At 32.0% G+C, this 11,526-nt stretch overlaps 1 protein-coding gene across 2 annotated transcripts in view; it reads right to left on the reverse strand.

Annotated features, from left to right (window-relative positions):
• Positions 1 to 11,526, reverse strand: part of LOC108754706 — a 43,617-nt gene that overhangs the window by 7,389 nt on the left and 24,702 nt on the right. The window contains exon 1 of one of the 2 annotated variants that reach the window (XR_001939730.1): positions 9,396 to 11,150. The exons of the other annotated variant lie outside the window; for it this stretch is intronic. The gene's annotated coding sequence lies outside the window, so the exon portion shown is untranslated. Of the gene's footprint in view, positions 1 to 9,395; positions 11,151 to 11,526 lie in introns of those variants that run through there. 2 annotated transcript variants of the gene reach the window in all.

Genomic DNA, 11,526 nt, shown 5'->3' on the forward strand with positions numbered 1-11,526 from the left:
GTGTTAATAACAACATGGTGAGAATTGTATAAACACCACATAGTGTTAAATTTACTCTCCAAAAATGAATGTGTATATTATTATTGACTTCAGTACTACATTTATAACTGATTGGTAATCATCAGCGAATATTTACTTGTTTTTCAGTAATATATTGATCACTTTTAAATATTATGATTTTCTGCAGATTGAAATGCATTTATCTAAAAGTAAGAGAGAATCGGTGTATTATTACTGAAATACCGTAAATATTCGCTGATGATTACATAAGTTATAATTGTAACTCTGAAGTCACTTTCAGGGAACATTACTGATATTTTTTAGAATATACTGTCGCTACATTAAGTTGTCAATCTAATTTCAGTTTATATTTTTATCTGTTTATGATTTCATCTTAATGTTTCTATCTTTTTAGTTATTCATGCTGCAGTAGACAGTATAGTCTATATCGTCATATCATATTAATCTATTAATTTATTATTAATTTTTTGGAAATGATAATTATACATATGTATTGTTATCTATTATTATTCTTCTTAATCAGCTCGTATTATTGACCATTATTTTTGTTCGTAAAAACTATAGCTCGCAATTTCATTCCATTTTCTTCCATTTTCTCTATGCAAAATTTATGGAGCGTACTCTATTCTCCTTTCACCTAAACTTCAACTCCCGTAACAACTTTTCCAACACAGCTGGTCCAAACTGCTAATGCGGAACTGACGATTCTACCGAATCATGCTAATATTTACCGAGGCGCGATTGTGTTTACCAGAAGACGTTGGGAAACCTTGCTCTTACTTCTCCCTTGAAACTAATTTGCACTCGACGAAGAAACGGCGCTTTCTTCAGCTGTCGTGCTACTCGCGAGCAAACGCTGCGTGATGATTATAAATAGTATATATATATATATATACTGCCACTTATACAGTGTCTCAACGTTCACTAGATATAGAAATAAAATAAATTAATTTGAGGATAATTTTTCTGTGACAAGCATGTCAAAAGAGATCTATTATTTATCAGACTATCTCTACTCTTTGAATACTGTACAACGTTATAATTATAAATTTTGAAACGCAGTTCTCTCTTTTAAGTAAAAAATATTTCTCATTAATTGAAAAGTTTTATCTTTTATCACGAAGCTTTGCGTAACAATAACGTTACTTATTTTTAATCCTAATTACACGAAAATTAATTTACCCTGTATAGCTACTGTGTTCAATTCAACTTAACGGTCTATCTATAACACGCAGATTATTTGACATCCTGTACATTCATACGAAGAGTGTTTATCCAAACGCGAACGAATGTTGAATTACGGCGTAATTATAACACGACCGGTGTGCCTCGATAAGAGAAGATAATTTCCGAGGAAGCGCAAAACATTTGTGAAAACTAATTTTACTTAGCTTTGCAAAAATTTCATCGCATCTCTATATTTTTTTTAATGCATCCCAAATCTAGAAATTTAAAACATCTCTTAAATAATATTTATCTATTTTTTTTTATTTCTACATCTTGAATAATATTCTATTTTATTTCCATTATTATATAATTATTTTAGATGGAGAATCATAAACGGATGTATGAAGTCGCATATTCATGTCGAGATCTTACAACCCGTAATTTTTAAGATAATAAACAAATTAAAAAATGTAATTACTCGTGTAAAATTTGTAAAAATTGCCTTATAATTTTCGTGTATTGTATAGATTATTCGTGTTTCTTATGTTATTTAATATTATATGTATTTTCTCGATAATGAATTTCATTTGTAGAGCAAACAAATTAGTTGCTTTTTACATTATTGTTAATTAGCACGAAACCCGTTAAGCAGAATCATATAGATCCAATAATTCAAACAAACCACATTTTGGAGTTATGTATTGCGATTGGATTATATTTAAATAATCTTTGTTTGAATATTTAATAAAAAAAGAGTCTCTTCGCAATCGATATTTAAATTAAATTTGTAACGGATGTACTTTATCGTCTCTGTGACTGCGATTTTAATTAGTTTGTGGCAATTTCAAGTTCGTCCAACGTGACAGAGCAAAAAAGAGAGTTCAACTTTCAACGAAACTAAATTATTCAATCGCCAGATATTGATATCTTGCGATAATGGTTATATATAAATTTCTCCATTGACAACTAAAACGATTTTTAAAGTCTTTCATTTCAGAGATACCTAAAATCTAGTTTACGTAATTATTTAAAAACATTTGCATTGTTTCCGAAACATAAAGTGCGCATATGATGATTTGCAAAAGATCTAATTTGAACTTTAATTTAATTATTATACTTTTAATGTAAATCAATATTCAAATAAAATATGGAAAGTATATTTACATGTAATACAGCACGTATTTTAATGTATCTTTTAATATACATATATTAAATTATAAATTCGAAACTATTAATTTGCAATCTATATAAAATTTTAATCACACTTCAAATGAAAATCAATATTCAAAAAAAATAAAAAAAATAGATATGTTTACATGTAATACATATTTAAATATATATTTTAGTGTACCTACATTGAACCATAAATTTGAAGCTATTCATTTGCAATATATACCATATAAATTTTATTCATTATATTTGAAATATGAAAGTTAATATTTCCAATAAATTAGAAATGTATTTACATATAAATGCAACAAATATTAAATATATACATATATTATAATACATGTATGTTTAACTATACATTCGGAAATGTTCATCTGCAATGTATGTATATCTAATAATGAGATAAAAATCTCGCGATAAATCTCATGTTTCCTTTCTATTTTCTCACTGAAGATAGTCATTCGGGTCAAGTGGATTATTTTCATAATAATTAATGTAATCAGCATAGCTGCCTCTCGGAAGTTTACGTTTTTAGTTATCTTAGCACGTGATGTAAGTGCGCACGCGACAATCATATGATTTCTACGAGTAATTTCCGTCGTATGATCGTAAATGAAAAAAAGGAAGAAGAGATTAAAGGGGCCATGTATGTCAATAATAACCGAGAAATGCTCGTTCAGCGGAAGCTCGCGGGAGAGGGAGTCATCGTACGATGCGTTATCGCGTCTTAATGTAGGAAGATTTCGATGGAACTTGCTGATTCGCCATAGGTCATCTGTGGTATCAGTGAACTCGGTGTATTCCTTTTTTTTTTTTTTTTAAACATTCTATGTATGATGCAGGCGTCGATCACGATGCTAATACAAACGATTTCCTCAGATCGTTCGATAAGCACGTGAACGATAGGTAATAGAGCTTATCATGCTGCATTATTAAAGTGAAGCGAAGCGAATAGAGCGAACGACTTGTCACAATAACGATCAAAACGATTTATTATGTTTCGGCGACGTGCCTCTCTCACGAGATGAAGCACGGAATTGCCCGGATGAGTAATAGCGAATTCTGAATGAGAACTGATAAATTGCGGTGAATTAAGATGATTACTGACGAACGGATATTATGATCTTTAAATGAATTGGTTGCGTATAGCAAAAATTTTCTCATCGAAAATAAACTGATGGACGCGTGGCGTTCTATAAATTTTCTCGGTGAAAATGTGTAACTGTAAAACAGTAGATGCTATTTTCTCACCGTTTTTTTTTAGATAAATTTTACCTTTTAAATAAATTCATATACACATTTATACACACACAGATATGGAAATGTACTATGTTGATTTATATATTTTTCCAAATGGATTTTGTTGGTGTTGCAAATTTTATGAATTTATATACAAATGTAAACAGCAATCTATTTCAATCAATGGGAAGAAGATAAAATTTTCAAAGCAATGAATCCTTTCTTTTTATTAAAAGTATCACAAATTGTTTATTCAAACACGGAAAAGACGAAACAAATCGTATTGCAACTGAAACGCTCTGAGACACTTTTTAATACTGCTAGGCTATCCTTGCCTGTCATTCAATCGCCGCCAATTCTAGACTGCCCTATAATGCAGTTAATTCCCGAATAGATGGGAATTAACCGGGATTAGGGACTTTGTCTCTAACGCGATTCAGAATTGTTTCGTGAAATGATTACGGAGAATCTACGCGTCTGAAATTTTCAATATGTGGATTTGCCACGGGTGGTTTAAGTTCCATTGTTTATAATACACACATATCTCGCGAGTTCAGCAAGGAGTATATATTTCGATTATTTGTATTGAGTTGAAACAAAAATTTGTAGCGTTACTTCATTTGTCTATATGTTTTTTTTTTTTAAAGTTTAACAATTATCGATAGTGCAAAGTTTCAACTTTAATAGTCTGTTTTTTTAAATCAATACGGTACCTTTTAACGGCGCAATAAAAAAATATTCCTTTTATTTAATTCGCAATAACTTAGTAATAAAAAATCTTGGGATTATTTTAAAAACCGGTTTCATACGGAAAACGTTAACTTTCAGTTAGCGAATCGAAAATTTCCGTAAATTTTGTTGAAGCCCACAAAATGAGAAGAAAATTTGTTGTACAGTTTATAGTCTTTTTATATGTAAAAATGATCAAACTCACAGAAATTCATAGTGACATTCCGAAAGTAGAGATTTTAGGGTTTAAAATTCTTTTTTTATTCTTGACAAAATTATAGTCACTTCAATTTTGAAATTCGTAATGCTACGAACTTATGTTCCAATTCATAAATCGATACAGATATTAATACTATTAAATTTATCTGATTTATATATAAATATCATTGATAATATAAATATATCAGATAAATATATCAGATATTATAGTTATATATAAACGAGAATCTTATTTCAAGTCAAAGAGACCATTTCTTCAGTCCCATCATTTTTTCAGATATTAAAGAAAAAATATTGCAAATATCAGCAAAATGCAAGAGAAATTTTGTGAATTGTTTCTAATGTTAGCACAGTCTGTAAATATAAATACGTATTTAAAAATATTTTAAAGTTACTGGTTATTAAATTTATTTATATAAAAGGCTTATAAATTTAATTTAACAATACAAATTTATTTAAATTACATTTAAAATTAAAAAAAAATGTGATCAAAATTAGGAAAAAAATGGAAATTTCAAATTAATGATACATGACTTGAAAAGATAAATTTATGCAAATTTTTGAGATTATCAATTAAGTTCTGTTAATTATATAACAACACATGAATTTGAAACATTAAACTAAAATGTTTGTCGTTCGCATCTTTTTTAACCATAAATTTGTGAGTTAGTATATTCGTGTTTATTGCAATAATTCCGTGACAGTCCAAAGTCCAAGTGCTTTAGTATAATTGGACAAGCTGAGCAATTTCAATGCGAACGCCATTCGGAATTGCGTCATCTTTCCTCGGAAAGAATTAATTTTAGAGCGAGCGCAGCGAACTTTTGAAAACGGAAATCTGTTCGATCGATATGGATGCACAAAACTATTTCTTCGAATAGCATGTTTGAAAGAACAAAGTCGTGCATAGTTAAATATGCACCAGTCTATAGTCTCTGCAAAAAGTGACTGGAATTGGAAATTTATTCCGTCTAAAAATGAATGTATGAAACAGTTCGATATTCAACAACACAATTTTATAATATAAATAAAAATTTTCTCATTTTAATTATTTTTTGATGACTACACTGTTCGACAAAAAAATGACATTTTATCGAATATTGGTACAAAACCGGTCATTTTTTATAATTTTTTGGATGCTAAATACGAATGTTTTCAAAAAAAATTCTTCCATCACAATTACAAGTAATTTACAATTTTAAGTAATTTATTATATCATTTTTTATAATTTTTTGGATGCTGAATACGAATGTTTAAAAAAAAAATTCTTCCACAATTAGAAGTAATTTACAATTTCAAGTAATTTATTCAATTTGCAAAAAAAAAGGACCGTTTTTACGTTTTTGTCATATTACAACTATTGTGTGTGACGTACTAGGCAAGTTTTGTTGCAATCAAAATTAAGTATAATATATTGTTAGAACTTTTAGACCTCACAAAAAGATTTTTTTAGTATTTTTCGGCTACGGTTTAATAAGATATTTATAATTAACTATATCTTCCAACACGTTACATATTGAGTTATAATGACAAAATATGTAAAAATAGCTTTTTTGGAATCTCAAATGCAAATTTTGCATAATTGTATCGTTATGGAACAATTTGGAAGCCGGATTTGTATTTAGTGCCGAAAAAACTACCGGAAATAACTTTATCTAATCTTTTTTCGGCGTTTTTTTTTTCAAACAGTGCTATTTGTCATTGTTGCCGTTGAAACAAAGAAAAGCAGAATAAATATTTTTATAAAATTACGTTAGAAAATTTATGTTAAATTTAACACATTTCACGTGTCTCAAACGTGGCCCATACAAATTTATGTTTTAATTTAACACATGATGAGTATTTTTTTTTCGAACATAACAAATCTTACTTAAAAAAATAAACATAAAAAAGATTATAAACAAACTGTGAATGTATATTTTATTCAGCAAAATTAATATTTATATATTAATTTAATGCATATTTTATTCATTTATCTTAGAATTTCTATTTTAAGACACATTATTTTTATGTTAAATATTTGTTCATTTACTCATAAATTATGTTATTTTGACACTAAGAAATATCGAAAATATCAATTTAACAAAAACTATTTAAATAATATAATCACGTTACGTCAAATTAACATTCAAATACGTGTCAAAATTCAACACAAAATTTTAACAAGGACTTGAGTAAACCGTTTCCAACACAAATAAGAAATGTTTTTACGGTGTGATGCATATGAGTAATTTTTTCTTTACAAAAGCAAATTTTGGAATAAATGATAAGATCAGAGGACACTTTGTGTAGTTTTCATATAATTGTATACGGGATGGCAAAATTATACCGTGTCGTCGTAACACGCACATTCACGTCGGGCTGCGTTATTGAATTACACCAAGTGTCTGCTTAATGAAAAAGAAGGGAGAAATCCGGAGCGTACGACATGCGGCCGTTCGTACGTTACGTCAGTCACGTATACCACGTGCAAAAAGAGTGGCACACAAGGTCGGATACGGTTATCAGAAAATTATCCATTTAGGAAAAATAATTGTATTTATAGTTATGACTTATAACGGTATAATTTATAAACGATATTTTTGAATGCTACAGCCACATATAACACTATCACATATTATTATTTTATACATAGCGATGTAATAACATGTTAAATGGGTCAAAGACGAACGAAACGAATGGACATTTGATGAAAAAATTATACAAGCTTGATACACCAATTTAACATCAGCGATTATATTAGCAGAAATTATATGTGCAGAAATACTCTGCCCGCGAAAATATTCCTTGACGAAAAGAAAGCTCGAGTTACGTCGGATATTCTTTGTAAATTTAATCTGTTAAACTTGTTATTAGATCTTCTCATTTATCAAGTTTAGACGTGAAGAGAGAATTTTTAGACGAAATTGCTCGAACGTAACTTATTAGATATTATACTTATTAAAGTAGATTTGAATTAACTAAAAAGTCAGTTCTAATTTCAAAAATATAATCTTGAGTTCTGAACTTTTTTCTCACGGAAAGCCGTTCTTCGTAATGCGCGGCTGGTTGCTTCGTGGTGGAGCGTATATCTCGCTGAATCAACATATAATTTAATGTCAGCCAGGCAAACAAACGTCGTCATCTTCACGACGGGGTGAAATTTAATTCCGCCACTGTCGTGCAAACCAACTAATTTCCTTTGTGCAACTTTTTCCGAGTGGTAAACGGTGCTCTAATCGATTTTATCCCAATTAACAGGATTTCGTATTCCGTTGAGGATTCGATTCGCTATCAGGACAAACAATTTGATATCGGGGATGATTGTCATTATCCTCTGATGCAAAGTTAGATTATTACACGGAGAACAACGTTGAAAAGGGTAAAGTACACAGTATAAATTTCAATAAACGTGTGTAATTGTATCAGATTGTAAAGTGCAAAATATATAGCAATAAAATTCCAAACTTTATGACGATAAAATAAGAGATACCACGTTCAGAATATTGCAAATAATTCAATAAAATTAAATATTTTGTATAAAATACGAATATCAATTTCCATTCGACTGTATTAATATTTCAACTTGCTCTTCTTATTGGAAATTAATATCCATTAATTATCTAAGATAATAATGTTCATGAATTTTCTATCTATCTATGAATTTTTATTATCTAGAAATAAATTACTTATTATGACCCATTCAATCATTAGCAATTGTAATTTCTTCTTCGATAATTTGCAAAAGCAGTCAACAATGCAATTCGATCAAGTATCAGTCAGAGAACTTGGATAAAGCTCGGCGTACATTTAAAAATGAAAAAGTTCCAATTTTAGTTGAACATTGAAAACGTATTATATCAGTCAGCCAGAGTTGTTTGTATAGGATATGTTTTATGTTTGTATAGAAGAAAAGAGCGATTTCTAATCTTGTTTCTATCAATGTAGATTAATTTCAATCTCGTTTTAACTTACTCTTTATCTTTATCTAATTCTCCAAACTAGAAAAAAGTACATTGTTAAATATTAAATTATTAAAGGATCGGATTTAAATCAATTCCTTCAGTTAAATTATGTTATTTTTAACATCCACATTTTTAATACGTGGATTAAAAAAACAATCATATCCGATCAATTTATTTTTATGGTTGAATTGTTTAATTTCAAAGAAAACAGCGTTCACGTTAATATATGCACTTACCATGAGTACACAAATTATATTTGAGCCGAATTAATACATTTTTTGGACTTAAACTATTTAATTGCTTTAACACTAACAGTACCGAATCATTATTGACCATTTCCATTTTTTTAACATAATGTTCCTTGTGTAAAAAAATAAGACTCTGAAATTTTTTTATTTTACAATAATTATATTCTTTATACTGATGGAATAGTTGATTTCTCACAACTTTCTTTATCTTCGCAGTAGAAACGTTGGTACTTTTAATTGTAATAAAATCGAGATATCGAGTAAGAACAGTGGTGACCTATAGGGAATGATTAAAAATAGCTCATTTGGGTATCATCTGACAGTATGAATTTAACAGTGGAAAATGTAAGCCTGACCGAGATTAAGGTTAATCTACATCGGTGGAAATGGACATAAAACTTTAGTATTTACACTGTCTCTGTCACATTTGTCCAGATTAAACTAAGTAATAGCTGCATTCAGCAGAAGAAGCAGCTTTGCAATTGTAGTAAAATTCTGCAATATGATTGCTCTTGTCTTTAGTCCCCGGGATCTAAATCAATCATATCAAGGAATCGCACACATCAGCTGCGAAGCTATTTTTTCTGCTGATCGCAGCTGATTTATTTCAGTTGCTAACGGGAGAAAAAAATACGCGTAAAAAGTGTGTGACACTCACTGATCAGGTTCCTGAAGGTATCGGTGAATATTCGAATCATCGTGAAGAGTCTGTCTACCTCTCGAGATCCGACTAAATATCTATTATGTCGTGTCCCGGCCGTCTGTCAGCTGCTGCTGCGCGTCACCACCACCATCACACGATCCCTGCTGCACGTTGCAACAGTACGAGTCTCTCGCACTTGTGCTGCTTCCACTAGATCCTACTAAAGGTCCGAGGGATTCGCGTTAAATCTCTTGAGAACTCTCCCACTTTCTCCCTCTCCTTTCAACCCCTCCCTCCCCCTCCTTTCTCTCTCTCTCTCTCTCTCTCTCTCTCCTTTTCTCTCCCTTTTTTATTTGTACGAGACTGGCGCGTGGTTCATTCACAAAAGAAAAAGGAAGAACGACCGAGATTCCTCTCGCGAGAGAAAAGTTTGCAAACAGATCGTCGGGGAACTTCGTTGGAAAAATCGCAATGAGATGAAAATGCAACTGCAGCCGCAGGTAATTTGCAATTTGTGCCGACCCGAAGATTGTTTATGGGTCTTGTCTTCCTCCGGCAATCACAGGATGATGAAATTCAAAGTTCTGTCACGCCGCACGTCGCGGATCCAATATTTGAAATGTGTAATTTTCTCGATGTAGCAGGAAATTGAGGGCTCAAGACTTCTCTCCCGCGTCTTCAGCGCCGAAGGTGCTCCGGTCTTCAAATACTTCTCGCACGGAACACGGTATAAGATCTAATATGTCTCTTTCATGGGGAACGACATTGCTGAGGAAGCTCGAATTGCAAGGTGGAAAAAAAATCAATTCGGAACGGCTTTCCTGTCATAGGAAACTTTCTTACGTAGAAGGTCGTGAAATATTCTTCGCTTATGTCCGTCCAAAAGAAAATTTCTTTCGCGCGTCCTCCTCAACATGAGAAACTTTCCCTTTGAAGTAGCCCTTCAACTTGTCCCCGTCTCCAAGAAAAGTCCAAGGGATCTTTTTTTTTTTTTCCTCCAAAATTTTCTTCTCCCCGATGACAATCGAGCCGCCCTGTCTTTACGGGGAAAGTCCGCCGATGGTCTCTCGCTCGTGCTCGACTGTAAATATTCCGTCTTCAGTCTCGATCCTGACTCCCGATCGCGGAATTGGATCCACCTCGCGAGGGAGACACGCGCACGCTGTCACCGCCGGGAACGCTCTGCCGCTCGCGTGTCATCGCCGTCGGCCGTCGCGCGCTCGCGTTCTCCACCTCCCTCGCTTCGGCCGAACTGTACTTTGACACCGACGTCGCGACGTCGTTGTGGCATCGAATGCGACGCTATTTCGTCGGCTTTATTGTCCGCCGGCAGTGCGAGTAAACGAAACGACACCGCGTTACGCGCCCTTTGACCCCGCGAGAGGAGGGACGGAAACGAAAGAAGTGAACGTTATCTTTTATCAGCTCCTTCGGATGCATCGTTTCTTCCCTCCCCTCTTTCCAATTTCTGTCGTCATCTTATCTGCGATGGGAGCGATGAAATTTCTTCCTTGTAATTAGCGTCCTTCGCGCGGGGATTTAAAACACGTTAATGAGACTGTCGTAGGATGGGAAGCTGGTTAATTAACTCTAGAGTACACGTAGCTCAAATCGAATGATCGATATTTCAGATAAATGAGGTAGAAGTGAAAAGAGATTTTTAATTGATGATATACGCGCATATAATCGCCGCGATACGACATAATATATGTTATCGAATTATACGTATGCTATCGACCGGTAGATTTTTTGAAGCTGCGGGAAGAGATAATCTTGAGATAATCTTCATCATTAAAAATTTAACAAAACCGAATACTTCAAGTTCCTAACATTTTTCACGAGACATAAAGTAAAATGAAATAATTGAATTTGTAATTGTTTCTTAAATCACATTTTTGTACCTGTATTAGATAAACGTATTATGCCCATTTTCACCAACGTGGATTAACTTTAATCTCGGTTCAACTTACTCTTCGTCTTTTTCTAATTCTGAAGATTAGAAAAAGACGAAGAGTAAGTTGAATCGAGATTAAAGTTAATCTACGTTGGTATGTTAGAAATGGGCATCAATCTCTCCATTGATTGTCTCCATTAACGAGTTTGAAAGAATCAAAATGTATTTTGATTATAATTTTTTGAAATACTT

This window comes from Trachymyrmex septentrionalis, unplaced genomic scaffold (genome assembly GCF_001594115.1).
Source record: "Trachymyrmex septentrionalis isolate Tsep2-gDNA-1 unplaced genomic scaffold, Tsep1.0 scaffold119, whole genome shotgun sequence".
In the NCBI taxonomy this organism is placed as follows: domain Eukaryota; kingdom Metazoa; phylum Arthropoda; class Insecta; order Hymenoptera; family Formicidae; genus Trachymyrmex; species Trachymyrmex septentrionalis.